Below are 15,588 nucleotides of genomic sequence, written 5' to 3'. Positions count from 1 at the left end.
TACTGTAAAAAGACAAGATCTAAGAGAGGCAGCCATCCACAGCTGAAGCCGCCGAGATATTTGGCTTATCAATATCACAATCTCTTTTTTCACACTTCCTCCTGGATCTCAAGCTCCAAACAGATTACATTACTTGTTTGTAAGGAATTCAAATGTTTATGTATACTGTATTTTGTCAAATAAATGCAGACTTGTTTCAGAGAAGAAGCAAGATAAATCTTACAGACCCAAAACTTTCAATTAAATAATTTATTTTAAACATTAAAAATTCATTGTTCCTTATAGACAATGATGGATCAATTAAGTAGCTATAACATTTCTAGACATCTTACAATCTATAAAGTGTTTAATCTGTGGCATTATTGATTATTTAAAAAAAAAGAAAATTAAGAAAATTGTGGCATTAAACTCAGCAAACATTTAATGTGTCCTAGCTACACATGACATGACACTGCAACGTGATAAAAGGTGTATTTTCCATGTTAAAGGTTGTTTTTGTTGTAACCACCCTCAACATCGATATGTGATTTTTCTATTTAAGAAAGGGTTTCTATTTCTGCGATGTCACTGCAGAACAACAGCATATACTACTATGAAAATAATCATCTCATGTGATAATTATGTGCTTTATTCAGCATAAATGTTGGCAGAATGAGTTTTAAATACCTGTTTTATGAGACATTTATTTCTATACTGAAATTTTCAGCATACGGTTTACCTCAGATTTAGAAACTAAAATAGCTAACAAACATAAACGTTAGACTGTAACTCAACAAGCTGGCAGCTAACTCTGCAACTCACTTACATGATCACTTACTAAAGCTAACCAGGGTTGCGTCGGGTCAGTACCTTGATGGGAAACCACATGGGAAAGCTAGGTTGCTGCTGGAAGTAGTCTTAGTGAGACCAGCAGGGGGAGCTCAACCTGTGGTCTGTGTGGGTCCTAATGCCCAGTATATTGATGGTGACTATATACTGCTCAGTGAGCGCCATCTTTTGGATAAGAAATGAAACAGAGGTCCCGACTCTCTGTGGTTGTTAAAAATCACAGGATGTTCTTCGAAAAAGAGTAGGGGTTTAACTCCGGCATCCTGGCCAAATTTACCCACTGGCCTCTTAACCATCCCTATATCATAATTTGCTTCATTGTCTCCTCTCTATCAATCAGCTGGTGTGCAGTCTGGTGCAATATGGCTGCCATTGCTTTATCCAGGTGGATGTTGCACACTAGTGGTGGATGAGGAGACCCCCCCCCCCCCAAAAATGTTTAAAGAACTTTGAGTGTCTAGAAAAGCGCTATATAAAATGTAAGGAATTTTATTATTATTATCAATAACAACTTCAGCCACTCACCATGCACTTTTAATAATGTTAATGAGGCCTAATATTTATTAATTAGATTTTAAACTTGTCTATTTTGTTATGTTTGCAGTGCATTATTCTGCACTGAATTGTTGCTGTCAAGTCATGTCATGACCTTTTTTGTCACTGGAATCTAGTTGCATCGTGGGATGTTAGGAGCCGGAGAGTGCATTGACTATTTTAATTGTTTCCAATTCAAAAGGACACTGAGGTTTGGTATACTTTACTGGCCCACCCGTTTGCGGTTTCTTTTTTTGTGATACAAATCCTTCCAATCTATCCTCTTTCTAGCAAAAGCAACTGAGCTACTAAAGAGCCATCATTCATAATGTGTCTTTCCATTGGGAATGAATTGTTAACCCTCATCAAACACCATCAAGGATCGCCCACTCAATACAAAAAAATGAAGCGATTTCTCCAGTATTTTAAATCATTTATCATTTAAGTGCTGTCCGCTGAGGCTCTTCAGCTCTGTGATTTGCACATTAGCGTGAAGGCCGTCGGATTAAAACATATAGAGCCTCCACTCAGCCCAGATTAAAGCAAGTAATTAGTTGTGACTGCAAAGCTGATTCCGACGCTGGAGTTCTCGGCTCATGCTGGGACATCAGAGGATTGGCGGTATCAAAAAACATCTGTTTCCAGCACGGAATGTTTGGTTTGTAATTTCGAAAGCAAACAAAAAAGCACTGGTGCCATATATGAGCAGCCATTTCTCTCCTGTTTTCGGAGTCCGGCACTGGGCTCAAGGCTGTGTGTCTTTGTTTAGATAAGCAGACCGCTACCCTGCTGTTCACAAACTTCACAGTAGGTTTGTACACTAGACTCAAGTGAGAGAAGGCGTATGAAAGCGTGAAAGGCAGACAGGGAGAAAGCGCGAGATCTGACTCATCCGTGTTGTTTCTCCATTTTCACTTCTTTTTTTCTGACGGGGCTACAAGCTCCCACACAAATAACAGCTCATGACGAGAAGACGACAAACATCACTTAAAGCGGAGGAGAATAATAGAGAGAAGTGGCTCGGGGCTGACGGAGATACTCCTCACTTCTGCAGGTGACAACTCCCATGTGACAGCATAACTTGTGTGTATGTATGGCAGCTTTAGGGACTGAAATAATGAGTGAAAGAAACAAATCAGTACAGAATAAAATTCTGGAGCCCTGATAGAAACAGAAGATAGATTTTTTTTTTTTTTTTTTTTCACAAATTTTTATAAATTTTATTTGTCTTTTCACACATATAATAATGTGGTGTGGATTATTTACCCTCATAATGATTTTAAAAATGTATTGCATTTTTCCAAACATCATCAATGATTGGTGACTTGAATAAAGAAGCCATAAAACTGTGGGTCAATGGTCCTAAATTCAATACCTGGAGGGCCACACCACTGCACAGTTTAGCTCCAACCACCTCAACTCACACCTGCTTAATCGTCTCTAGTAGTCTTGAACGCCTTGATTAGTTGGATCAGCTGTGTTTGATTCACACGGGGCGTCATTGCTTCCCATTCACTTTCAAAAGGTGCTGAACTGCATTGTGGATCTGTCTGCGCCGCTTCAGTGGCATCCACTTTTCAATCGCCAAACGTACGCGTCAGCCAATCAGATCACTAATTTCATTGGCTGGCACTGCTATGACAATCGCGTCAGCCCCAACTTCAGACATGCCCTCTGTCAAGCGTTGAAGCTGAAGCCCCGTCTAAATCAGGCATTACGTTTGGAGCAAAACTGTGCAGAGCTGTGGCCCTCCAGCTATTGAGTTTGAGATCTATGTTATAGGTGTATTATTTAATAATAATAATAATAATAATAATAATAATAAATTATAATAATAAATACAAAATAATTAAATAAAATAAAAAATTACTATTTAATTGCATGTTTATTTTTCCTAATAATAATAATGATAACCATGATGGTTACTATTGTGAATGGCCACATAAAAACATATGCCTGAGTAATTAGTGGTTCATTCCACCATGGCAACCACTGATAAATTAGAGATAAATTTTGCTGAAGTATAATGATTTAATGGGTTAATATGATGATGATGATGATGATGATGATGATGATTATGATTATTATTATTATATTTATTATGAATTTATAGCCTTAATTACAATAATAATAATAATAATAATAATTATTATTATTATTATTATTATTATTATTATTATTATTATTATTATTATTATCATTATTATTATTTTGACAACTAAAAATCTATCTTTTCCGAGAGCACCTGAACCCCTGTGAATAAAACGAAGACCCCTCTTCACTGCCCCACATCACCACAAGCCTACCCCAAAACCCTATAAATTCTGAGTGTGCCTTACAGGTGAGTGGGCTTAACAAACCACCAGAAAGAAATACATTCATTCACCTCACTGACACATTAACCGACACTTAACATTGTTAAGTTGTCGACATTAAGAGCATTTATGAAGTGTGCTTCACACAGGTGAGTGGGATTGACAAACCACTTGTAGAAACACTATCTCCATCTCTTTCTCTCTAAAACAAAACACCACTTTATTACTCTACCACTAAATTCTCTGAGCAACAAACAAGCTCCTTTGTATAAGAGGCACTTCTGGTGTGTATTACCTCTTTTTGTTTAATCACTGAATGCCTCCTCAATTGTGAGTTGTTTTGGACAAAAGCATCTGCTAAATGATTACATGTAAATGTAATATTATTAATATTCTTAAGAGTCTTAATGGGAAAAAATGCCAAACAGAGGAAATAAATCAAACAGGTTTGTAATCTCAAGAGTCTTGAAAGTAATCGCAACATTTCTTTCCTCTGTGGAGCACAAAATCAGAAGCTTTTTGTGTTCAAACTAAAGCCAATGCATCTAATGACTGATTTTCACTTGGACTGTACTGACTTGAACCACATTAATGTAAATAAATGAGAACAGAATGTTTACATCCGCATTAAATATCCTTCTAAAACATACAGAATTAAAAACGCACCATTTCCTGTTTTTAATAGAGGCCGTGTCTGACATGATCCAGTGAACGACGATGTGTTTGACTCACAGCTCATCCTCTGGGCTTGGTAAAAGCTCTCGTGCACATGGCCGCTCATCGTGCGCGCTTCGTCTGACAAGTGTAAAAACAGCAGATGTGTGTGGTCAGTCGTAATCTTTAAAGTGTTAAGTCACTGATGCCATGGCTTTGCTCTCTGGTATGCTGGAAGAGTGTTATTCTAGAAAGCAGAAAACATCTGCTGAGAGGATCAGAAAACACCACTTTCCCCTGACTAACACATGCCTTGTCAATCTCCATATGAGCCCAGGTGAATGTTAACACACTGAATACAGAACTAATCTCACTCGAACTTCCTGGAAACATGACCGTGTATTTATAGTTGAAGTCAGAATTATTAGTCCCTGCATGTTTTTCCCCAATTTCTTTTCATCGGAAAGAGAATGTTTTTAACACATTTCTAAACATAGTAGTTTACGTTTGTAACTAATCTCTAATAACTGATTTATTTTATATTTGCCATGATGACAGTTCATAATATTTTACTAGATATTTTTATTTTTTTAAGATACTAGTATTCAGGCTTAACTAGGCTGACTTGTGTAATTAGGCAAGTCATAGTATATTGATGGTTTGTTCTGTAAAAAAATAAAAATAATGCTTAAGGGGGCTAATAATATTGACCATCAAATGTTTTTTTTATTATTATTAAAAACAAATATGTTAAACATCATTTGGGAGCTATTTAAAAAAAGTAAAAACAATGGGTGGGTAATAATGTTGGCTTCAGCTGTAAATATTGGAGATTCTATAGTTATAGATACATTTTGCTTTTTAAAATTTAAGCAAAGACTATAAGAAATTATTTATAGTATCTTATTGACAACAATTGTCATTGTTTTTATTAAACAGTGCTTTCTAAACCCCAGTTTATTGCTTTTATTTACTGTAGTTTCAATACATTAAATAAATAAATAAATAAATAAATAAATAAATAAATAAATACACAGTATATACATACAGTACTGGTAAAAAGTTAGAGGTCAGATTTTTTTCATGTTTTTTTTTTGAGAAAATATTTTTATTCATTAAGGCCCCATTTATTGTAAAAAAAAATTAATTGTTAAATATTTATTGAATAAACATTTATTTATTACTTATTGTATGTAGTTTCAAACGAAATTATTACTCCAGTCATTATTGATTTTATTACTATAAACATTATTAATAACAATAAAAATAGTAACAACAACAACAACAACAACAACAATGACAACAACAACGTAAAATAATAATAGTATTAATAATTATTAATATTATTATTACTATTAGAGAGATACTGTAACTGAAAGATCATGTGACTCTGAAGACTGGAGTAATAAAGCTGAAAGTGCATCATTAAGATCAATGGAATAAATTACTAAAATTATAAACTACTTTTATTTTATAGTGCAAAAAAAAATTCTCAACTTTACAATTTGTTCTGTATTTTTGATGAAATAAATGCAGCCTTGATGAACAGGATAAGCTTATTTTAAAACATTTAAAAATCATACTGACCCATTAATTTTCTTTTCAGCTAGTCCCTTTATTAATCTGGGGTTGCCACAGTGGAATGAACCGCCTACTTATCCAGCAAATGTTTTACACAGCTGATGCCCTTCCAGCCGCAACCTATCTCTGGGAAACAACCATACACTCTCATCCACACTTATACACTATGGGCAATTTTACCTTACCAAATCCACCTGTACTGCATGTGTTTGGACTTGTGGGGGAAACTGAAGCACCCAAAGGAAACCCACGCGAACGCGGGGAGAACATGCAAACTCCAAGGAGAAATGCCAACTGACCTAGCCAGGGCTCGAACCAGAGACCTTCTTGCTGTGAGGCGACAGCATTATATTCGCCACCGCGTCGCTCCAACATTATTTTAAAACAATCTAATTTAGGAGAATTATAAAAAAATGAATCTGCTAAAAATGATTAGTTACTTTAATGGGGTGGTCCACTACGATATCATATTTTAAACTTTGGTTGATGTGTAATGTAGCTGTGTGAACATAAACAACATCTCTGAATGTAAGACGCTCAAAGTTCAATGCAGAGAGAGACATCGGCCCTTACAGAGTAAGTTTAGCAAAGCCTACATCGAAACAAGTTTGGGGACTAAAAGACATCCGCACTAGTGAGATCACAAATGCTTCAAGTTACGTGGATTTACCATGCACATACACCTTGCGCAGCGAAGGGGCGTGGCCAAAGGCACTGTAATGCTGTAATTAAGTTGAAATGTTAATTAAACTAAAATGTCGCCCAAACGCTACTATTTCCTCAGTTCTGTTTCGATATTTGGGCTTCCAAAGGACACGACACAAGGAGAGAAGTGCTTACAGATTAATGTTGTATCTACGGTATTGGGGAAACACTCGTCACTACATCGTTAATTTCCCAAGCGATGCATCATACTTGTTAAACCACTAGTTTTGCCGTTGTTTGGGAAGTGCACCCCAGAGTAGCATGTCCAATTTCGGTTGAAACACTTAATCTTTTATCAATACTGATATATGAGACATGTTTCATTTGCACTATGGCTAAAATAAATGTAAGTCTTTATTGAAATATCTCTTTATCAGTTAATATACATTCTTTTAATATTACACTATCAGGCCCTTAGCCAGCTTATTGAAAGGGGTGGTTATTTTTTTATTGAAAACTGAACCTTTGTGTAGTTATTTGCCTCATTTTTTATTTAAGTTAACTCGCTGACTGACTGTTGGCATCGTACATCGAGTGGTCTTGCCACGAAAAGAGAGATGACCCAGCGCACCATACATAATATAAAACCACAGAATTTCTCCGGTAATAACAGGTAATCCGGTAAAAATATCGGACATATATGTAAGATATAACAATCCGCATCAGTTTAAAGAAAGAAAAAAAAGTAATTACAATGAGAAACAGCCACCCATGACATGAGTCCTTCGCCTTCAGTATTGGCCACAACTGAGAATGAAGCTCAGCTGCACCTAAATGTAATGTTTTTTTCCTGAGTCAGAGAATTTCCCTGTGGCGAACCGCGGTTAGTCATGGCATTCTGTTCTTGAGCATTTCTAAAGGCCCCATCTGTATGAAAAATGAACATGATTTTCTACAAATGAAGCATGGACACACATTGCTTTTTTATAAACACAACCAAGCCTTAAAAATACACTCTGGACCATCCCTTTTAAAAAAGAGTGTAAACCCATTTATTTTACTTTAAAAAGTCAGTAAACACATTGACTTAACTTTTATAACTTTGCAGATAGTTTGTTTACTTAATAAGTAAAGAGAACAAGTTTACACTCTTTCTTAAATAAAGTCAACTACTCACTTTTATGAATAGAAAACTGAAATATTCATTCATTCATTCAATCATTTTCTTTTTGGCTTAGTCCCTTTATTAATCAGGGGCCGCCACAGCAAAATGAACTGCCAACTTATCAAGCTTATGTTTTACGCAGCAGATGCCCTACCGAGAAACACCAATACACACTCATACGCTATGGACATTTTTAGCATACCCAGTTCACCTATAGCAGATGTCTTTGGACTGTGGGGGAAACTGGAGCACCAGGACGAAACCCACGTAAACAAGCGGAGAACATGCAAAATCCACATAGAAATGCCAGCTCACCCAGCTGAGGCTCGAACCAGTGACCTTCTTGCTGTGAGGCGATCGTGCTACCCACTGCGCCACCATGACAATAATAGTTTATAATTTTAGAACACAATAACAGTTTATAATGACAACAATAAATGCTTTTCAGCTATATATTAGACACTTTTTTTGCAGAAAAATATCATATTGTATTATATTGTTAAATAATATAATATAAATATATTAATATAACAATATTATATTGTTATGAGCTGTAACATCATGTGATCCATGACAATAAGTAACATCATGTGATCCATAACAATAAGCAACAAATGTTTAAAATTTGAAAAACATTCCTATTTGAAAATAGCTGAATAAAACCAATGATTTTGGGCACCTGCAATTGTAGAATCATCCATATGGGACCGAAAATCTGCAGCACAAGAGGGTCTAAACTGAAAAATAACTAAGTGCAAATACAAGGAAACTGGCTGAAATGAGTGTCTCACCAGTGAATGGAATTATGCATAATGCTGCAGCACAGAACATTCATAAATTTAAGAATTGGAGCCAGAATCTTTCTCACCAAAAGAAAAAAGTGAGGTGTGAAATCCTGATTTTTGTGACAGGTGGAGTTCCACTGAGAGACTGAAACTGGCTCATGTCGGGAGTGATGCTGTGAGTGACAAAAAAAAAAAAAACTCACTGGGATTTTGTTCCTCATGTTTTAGTTATTGGTGGATCAATGTGAAGAATATGCAAGTGTTTGTCACAAATATGCTAGAAAAAAAACTGCTATTTAATTTCTATGTATCATTTTCTCAGTTTTATCAGGAGTGACAGGTGGGATGGGTGATTTTCATCTATTAACTGATTTTCTATTGCCAAATTCCTAGACAGTCTATGAAAGCCTGTCGACTGAACACGTGAAGGACTCCTTTTTGCCAGAGAAATGAAATGGATGTGATGTTTTACACACTCCCAAGTGGCTCGTCTTTGTTTTGACACATCAAACAAATGCTTAAAATGTTATATTAATAAATTATATGATCTTCAGGATAATGCAGAAAGTGCTATTCTGTACTGTAATGTTAATGTGTTGGAGGGTCGTGCAAAAATAAGAGAGTAATTCAAACTAGTCATACAATGTCAGATTTACAGTTGAAGTCAGAATTAATAGCCCATCTAAATTATTATCCCCCTGTTTTTTTTTTTTTTTTGATGATAGTAAATAATATGTGACTAAATATTTTTGAAGACACTTCTATACAGCTTAAAGTGACATAACTAGGTTAATTAGGTTAACTAGGCAGGTTGGGGTAATTAGGCAAGTTATAATGATGGTTTGTTCTGTAGAATATTGAAAAAATATATATCTTAAAGGGGCTAATAATTTTGACCTTAAAATGTTTTTTAAAAAAAGTAAAAGCTGCTTTTAATCTTGCCAAAATAAAATGAACACGACTGTCTTCTGAATAAAAAATACTTTCAGACATACTGTAAAAAGTTTCGTTGTTCTGAAAAACATCATTTGGGAAAAAGAAAACCAAAAGGGGGCTAATAATTCTGATTTCAACTGTATATAGCCTAAAGTTCAAATGTAGAGTCAAGCTATCATCCCAGTGTAATAGAGCCAGTCACTAGTCAATGACTGGTTGATTCAAATGATCTGGTCAGACTAGTCTGCAGCACTGACTCACTGATTCAAATGATCTAGTTAGATCCAGTCAATGACTTGCTGACTCAAATGATTTGATCAGAGTGAGACTTCAGTTAAGAATTCGCTGAGTCAAATAATACAGTTAGAGTGAGTCTATAGTTAGCAGACATTGCTTGCTGATTCAAATCATAGCAGAGCAAATTGCCAGACAATGACTCAATATTTTAAATGATCCGGTCAGAGCAAATTGCCAGTTAATGACTAACAGATTCAAGTGATCCAGTAAGAGCGACTCACCAGTTAATGACACACTGATTCAAATGATCCAGTCAGAGTGATTCACCAGTTAATGACACACTGATTCAAATGATCCAGTCCAAGTGAGTCACCAGTTAACAAAAGATTTACAGTACAAATAAAACAGAATACAGTCTCTGCAAACTATAGTTCATTTTTAAACAATAAGGTAGTTATCAATTAACTATATAACAAACACATGAGAGAAATAAGGGTAAACGAGAGGGTAATTTAAACTAAAATAAATAAGTTCACGTTTTAGAAGTTTAAACATCACTTTTTAGGCTAATACATCTTGTTTGAATATGCTAAAATTAGTTTTACAGTTATGTACATTTATAGATATAAAACATTCCAACTTATATTAGTCTAAAACCCAAAACAATGTGTTTTGACTAAGCTTTAAACAATGATTAAGATTTTTTTTGGATAATGAAAGCATTTTCAAAAAAGCATTTTAATCTAAGAAGATTGAACAAAAGGGCATTTCTACAATAAGTGAGCTAGACTTTAAGTAGAAGTTTCCCAGAAGGAGCAAATACATCAATTCTACTTTTAAAACTTGTGTATAAACATATATAAATAATTTTATACTTATAATTATACTTTATACATTTTAACTTAATTTGTTATGAAACCTTTAGCGTGTCAGGATTTATTTTAAGTCTGTAAGACTTATTTGACTTAATATTTAGGTTATTTACTGAAATATATCATTTATATTCTGTTAATAAGCATGAAATCTACAAGATAGAGAGGGTATGAAAAGTTTGTGAATCAGAATTTGTACAATAATAAACCCAAAACACATGTGGTTGTTGTCATTCTGTGAATTTGGCCAATTGTGTAATATCGGTGTCATCATCACAGCTCATGAAGCCGCTCTTCAAATGCTGCACCGGCTGAATCAATCGTCTGATCTTTGAGCGCTATCACAGTACTTTGTTGCCACATGTAACAGTCACATGGCATCCGCGCAGCGTCAATCCAGACAACATTTTTAACCGGCATGCACCGCTTTAAGACAGATTTCGATCGATCTGCGCAGTGTTGCATGAAGTCGAACGCAACTATTGACTCACTAATTCAAATGATCTGGTCATAACGAGTTACAAGTTAACAACTAACGGATTCAATAATCCAGTCAGAGCAAATTGCTAATGACTCACTGATTCAAATGACTCAGTCAGAGCAATTCGTCAGTTAATGACTCACTGAATCAAATGATCCAGTCACAGTGAGTCACCAGGTAACGACTCACTAATTCAAATAATTTGGCCTGAGCAAGTTTCAAGTCAACAATTCACTGATTCACATGGTCTGATCAAACCGAGACACTAATGAAAACTCACTGATTCAGATCATGCAGTTAGACCGAGTCTCTAGTCGAGGACTGGTTGATTCAAATGATCCGGTTACAGCAAGTCTACAGTTAATGACTAACTGACTCAAATGATTATGAATTATTAATTGCAAATTTTTGTAAATTAAATTATAGTCATGACTCTCTCATGACTAATCTTAACCCTAACTAACCCTAACCATACACTGTAGTAAGTATTTCGAAAAAATTATATTATACAGGACTTAAATGAAGTCTCTCAACAGTGGATGTAATTAGATACATGGACTGAACAATTTCATTGTACGTCACCTCAAATGTTGTTTTAGTTATTGTTAAGAAAAAATAACCTGATCTAAAATCTTTCATGAAAATGATTTGGTTTAATTCCTTCCCAGAATGGTCCCGCACGACTGCATTCACAAACACCAGGCATCCGCCTTCGAACATAAGAGACTGTAATAATACGACAATCTTCATTGCATTTTATGTGTTGAGCAGATTACATTTCAAGTCATGTGCAGCGACTGTGATTTGCAGTTATTTTGATTTGGGTGACAACTTTGATTAGCTTTATTCGCAAATGTTGTATGCAATATTTCGAATTTGCACATACAGTTAGTTAAACACGCATTGTTGGATGGAAACATAATTAATAATGACAGAAAATAAATGTGTGGGTAAAGTATCCCTTTAAGGCATCATATTTTATATCCATCAGTCATCTGTGAACTAAATTTGCGTAATTGTATAAGGATGAGTTGTTTGTATGTCCATATTTGTGACTATGATATTAAATAACATCAGTTAATTCACTTGCACCAACATCATTATCTTTAATCAGTTCAATATTCTGAAAGAAATCGCCAATCTCTAATTAGCAGGTACGTCAAACAGCAATTTTGTCTCCTAATTGCATATGCTACAAATGTAATAGTTTAAAGTAAACTTGATTTTAATTGCTTTTACAGTGACAGAGGACAGAAATTGTGCAGATGTGTTAACAGGATCAGTCATGGTCTCAAGTCAGATTCCATGGGTGCTACAATTAAATGTGTCAAAGCATGTGCATTAATTAATAAGTCACATCCTAAAGCTCCTATTTTTACTCCGCATTTCCATAATCTGAGCGAGGATGATGGCACATCAGCTGAATTCAGTCACAAAATCCTTGTAGCTCAACTAATAGAGGATGACACAAGGTCACGCCACATGCACGATTATAAATATAAAACTCTCTGGCGATTCCTAAAAAATGTAAGCAATCATTTGAGTTCTGAAACGTGCTATAGTCTCTCTCTGGTTTTATGTTTCAGTGTTATTAATGCTGAGCAGCTGCTTTAAACTTCTTATTTCACGAGCTATGAAATCCCCATTAGTCTAATGGCAGGATCAGAGTAATGACTTAAAATGTCTTTTTGAAGCGTTTACACACGTCCCCACAATGCAAAGCAGCAGACATAAAACAGTCTGCTTTGCCACCTTGTGAGATGCGGCAACACGCAGTGAAGAGGAAGGAAAGGTTGGTAAGGATGAAATGATGAAGGGCAACAAAACATCAAGGCAAATGAGACAGAAAATTCACAAATGAAACATCAAGAAAATGGCCCTGAGTCAGAAAATGGAGAGAGAGAGAGAGAAAGAGAGAGAGAGAGGCGGTGGGAAGGAGCTGCTTGGTCTCATCTTAATTCAGACTGGCAAAATAACTGGAGGATGAATTGAATCAGGTCTGCTACAGCTGCTTCCCCCGGCTTGTGCCAGTTAGATTCCCATCCAGTTCTCCCTCTCTCGTTTCCACGCACATGCAAACACACACTCACACACACTCTCTTTGCCACGTTCTATTAACACTGCCTCTGCACTCCGGCAGTTTGCTGAAGCACACCGTCTCTCTATAACAGCTGTCAGATACAGTAATCCACACGCTTTAACATAAGCTCCACATAGTTGCTCTGTTCCAAAAAACACAGTGAGCGGCCTGAAGTAGAAAATTCTGACTTCATTTACTCGTCCTTGTGTGTGTCGGTCTGAACCTGTACGGGTTTCTATCCTCGGTGGATCACAAAGGAAGATTTGTCTGAAGGATGAAAAACTGTTTTCAGCCATGGAGTGTAACACAAAGGACTCCAAAACAATAACAAAAGCACTTATGTTTTATCTTCCACAGAAAGATACAAATCATACAAGGTGAGGCATTTTGCATTAAAAGACACTGGAAGAAGATGACTGAATTAATATAACAGCTAGGCGAAGCTGAAGCTCCAGTGGCCACAAGAAGAGGGTGCCCTTCATTTACTGATGAAATAATTTTGCGCGATGATGTGGGAAACGCTTCTTTGTGTTATGCTTTCGAATGTCGGTAATGTGAACTATTCCTTTCAGCTCGCTGTTGTTCAAAACAGTGACTGGGAGTGGCTGCAGCTCAATCAGAGTTTTGAATAGTCCTATTTATACCCCAGTAAAGCCGCCTTTTCATTGCACACAAACCAGAAGTCAAACATTTCCAATGGAGAGTAGTCTGGGAGCTGTGTGGAGTTCCCATCATCATGGTATGCTAAAATTTTTTATCCGATTTGAGTTGCGGATCTATTAAAATATTTGAATTCCAGCGACTAGACCGTATACGACCGGATGTGATGTATTCCAGTGTTGTCCAAGCACTCCAGGACCGAGTTTGCCCACCCCTGGTTTATAGTATTCATTCATTCAACTATGGTAAACACACAGAGAATAAATGCTCTTGCTTTTGCACTCCTTTATTTCAGACACCCCGAGAATCAGCTTCTCTCCCATAGTGCACGACAAAACACAAAGTTCTGATTAAAAATGACTGCCACAAGGGGGCGTATATTTCAACAGTCCCAGGACAGTTCTTTATTTCAGCTCTATCGCGAGAACAGTCTAGTCAAAAGTAGGCTAACCAAGCGCACCATAAAACAAGGAAGTAAATTTCCAACATTAGTAATGTGCAGTAATGGTGCGTTCACACCAGACGAGGATGAAGCGTCAAGTACGAATGATTTACATGTTAATTAATGCAAAGACGCGAATAGATATCCTGCGGTGCTATTCGCACGAATGGTGCGGTACTAATGAGGCAATTTATGAGAAGCCGGGATAGGCTAAATCATGCATAATGGACTCATAACTGAAGAGATGTCTTGGTCACTGCCGCACTGAATAACCTCTCATAACCGAATGTGCAACAGTGTGCGACCAAATCAAATACACACAGACATCTAATGTCCATGGTTGCGGAGTATCTAACTCAAGAAAATACATGGTTTAAGTTTAACCAGTTAGAAAGCAAACTGTTAACCCTCTACTGCATGGCGTAACCATATTACAATGTAAAAGGTTAATTTCCTTGCCACTGTTTCTTTAAGACCAACATATATATATATATTTTTTTTCTTGGCAAGAGAAGACCTTAGAGTAGCCAATGATGTGCTTTGGTAAAGTCACATGACATGCAGTGTTTTTCTGTAGCGCAATTTCTGACAGACTGGCGTTTATTGTGAGTAGTTGCTAAATGCAAATGTAAACATCATTAAAAATAAAGGATCAAATTATGTCAGATCCACAAAAAAATCTGAAACACCTCCAGTAAGTTATGATGACATATTCACAATTCAAATTTTTTAAAAACAAATTTGTTTTTTGTAAATCGATCAAATGTATGTGTTATAAAATGGCAACACTGTGCAATAATGGAACATGCATTTTTGCAATGGGTTAGCTAGCTAGCAAGGTCAGCTGTAAACTTTTAAGTTGTAACAATAACAACATGAAAGCTAGTAATATAATGTTGATTAGTCATGTGTTAATGGCATTTGCATTTGCATTATGGATAAAATCTAGATTTAATAGCAATACAACTTTTGAATAGATATCAATACAGGGAACAGTGTATTAGCAAGCACCACCATGTTCTATGGTAAGTGAAAGAAGAAAAGGACAGAACTGGCTTTTCCTGCGGATGAAAATAAGGATGAGATGGATTTTAGTGACCATGAGAATGATACAGACTGAACATTTGATAGAGACAGTTCAGGTAAGTTAGCTCAGATGCAGATAAGACAGGCATAGTATAGTAAATAGTATAATATATATAAACATTGTCAGCTAGTAGCTACATTATTCTGATGCATCTGGATATACTAGACTTGTTGGTCACACTTTACAATAAGGTTCATTAGTTAATGTTAATTAATGCATTTACTAACATGAACAAACAATGAACAATACATTTACTACAGTATTTGTTCATGTTAGTTAACATTAG

General features: G+C 35.8%; 1 protein-coding gene across 3 annotated transcripts in view; it reads right to left on the bottom strand.

Moving 5' to 3' along the window:
• zgc:77784 overlaps nt 1-15,588 on the bottom strand; it is a 151,412-nt gene that overhangs the window by 57,261 nt on the left and 78,563 nt on the right.

Source organism: Danio rerio, chromosome 15 (assembly GCF_052040795.2).
Source record: "Danio rerio strain M-AB ecotype USA chromosome 15, GRCz13ab, whole genome shotgun sequence".
In the NCBI taxonomy this organism is placed as follows: domain Eukaryota; kingdom Metazoa; phylum Chordata; class Actinopteri; order Cypriniformes; family Danionidae; genus Danio; species Danio rerio.
This window is presented reverse-complemented; position numbering and strand designations above follow the sequence as displayed.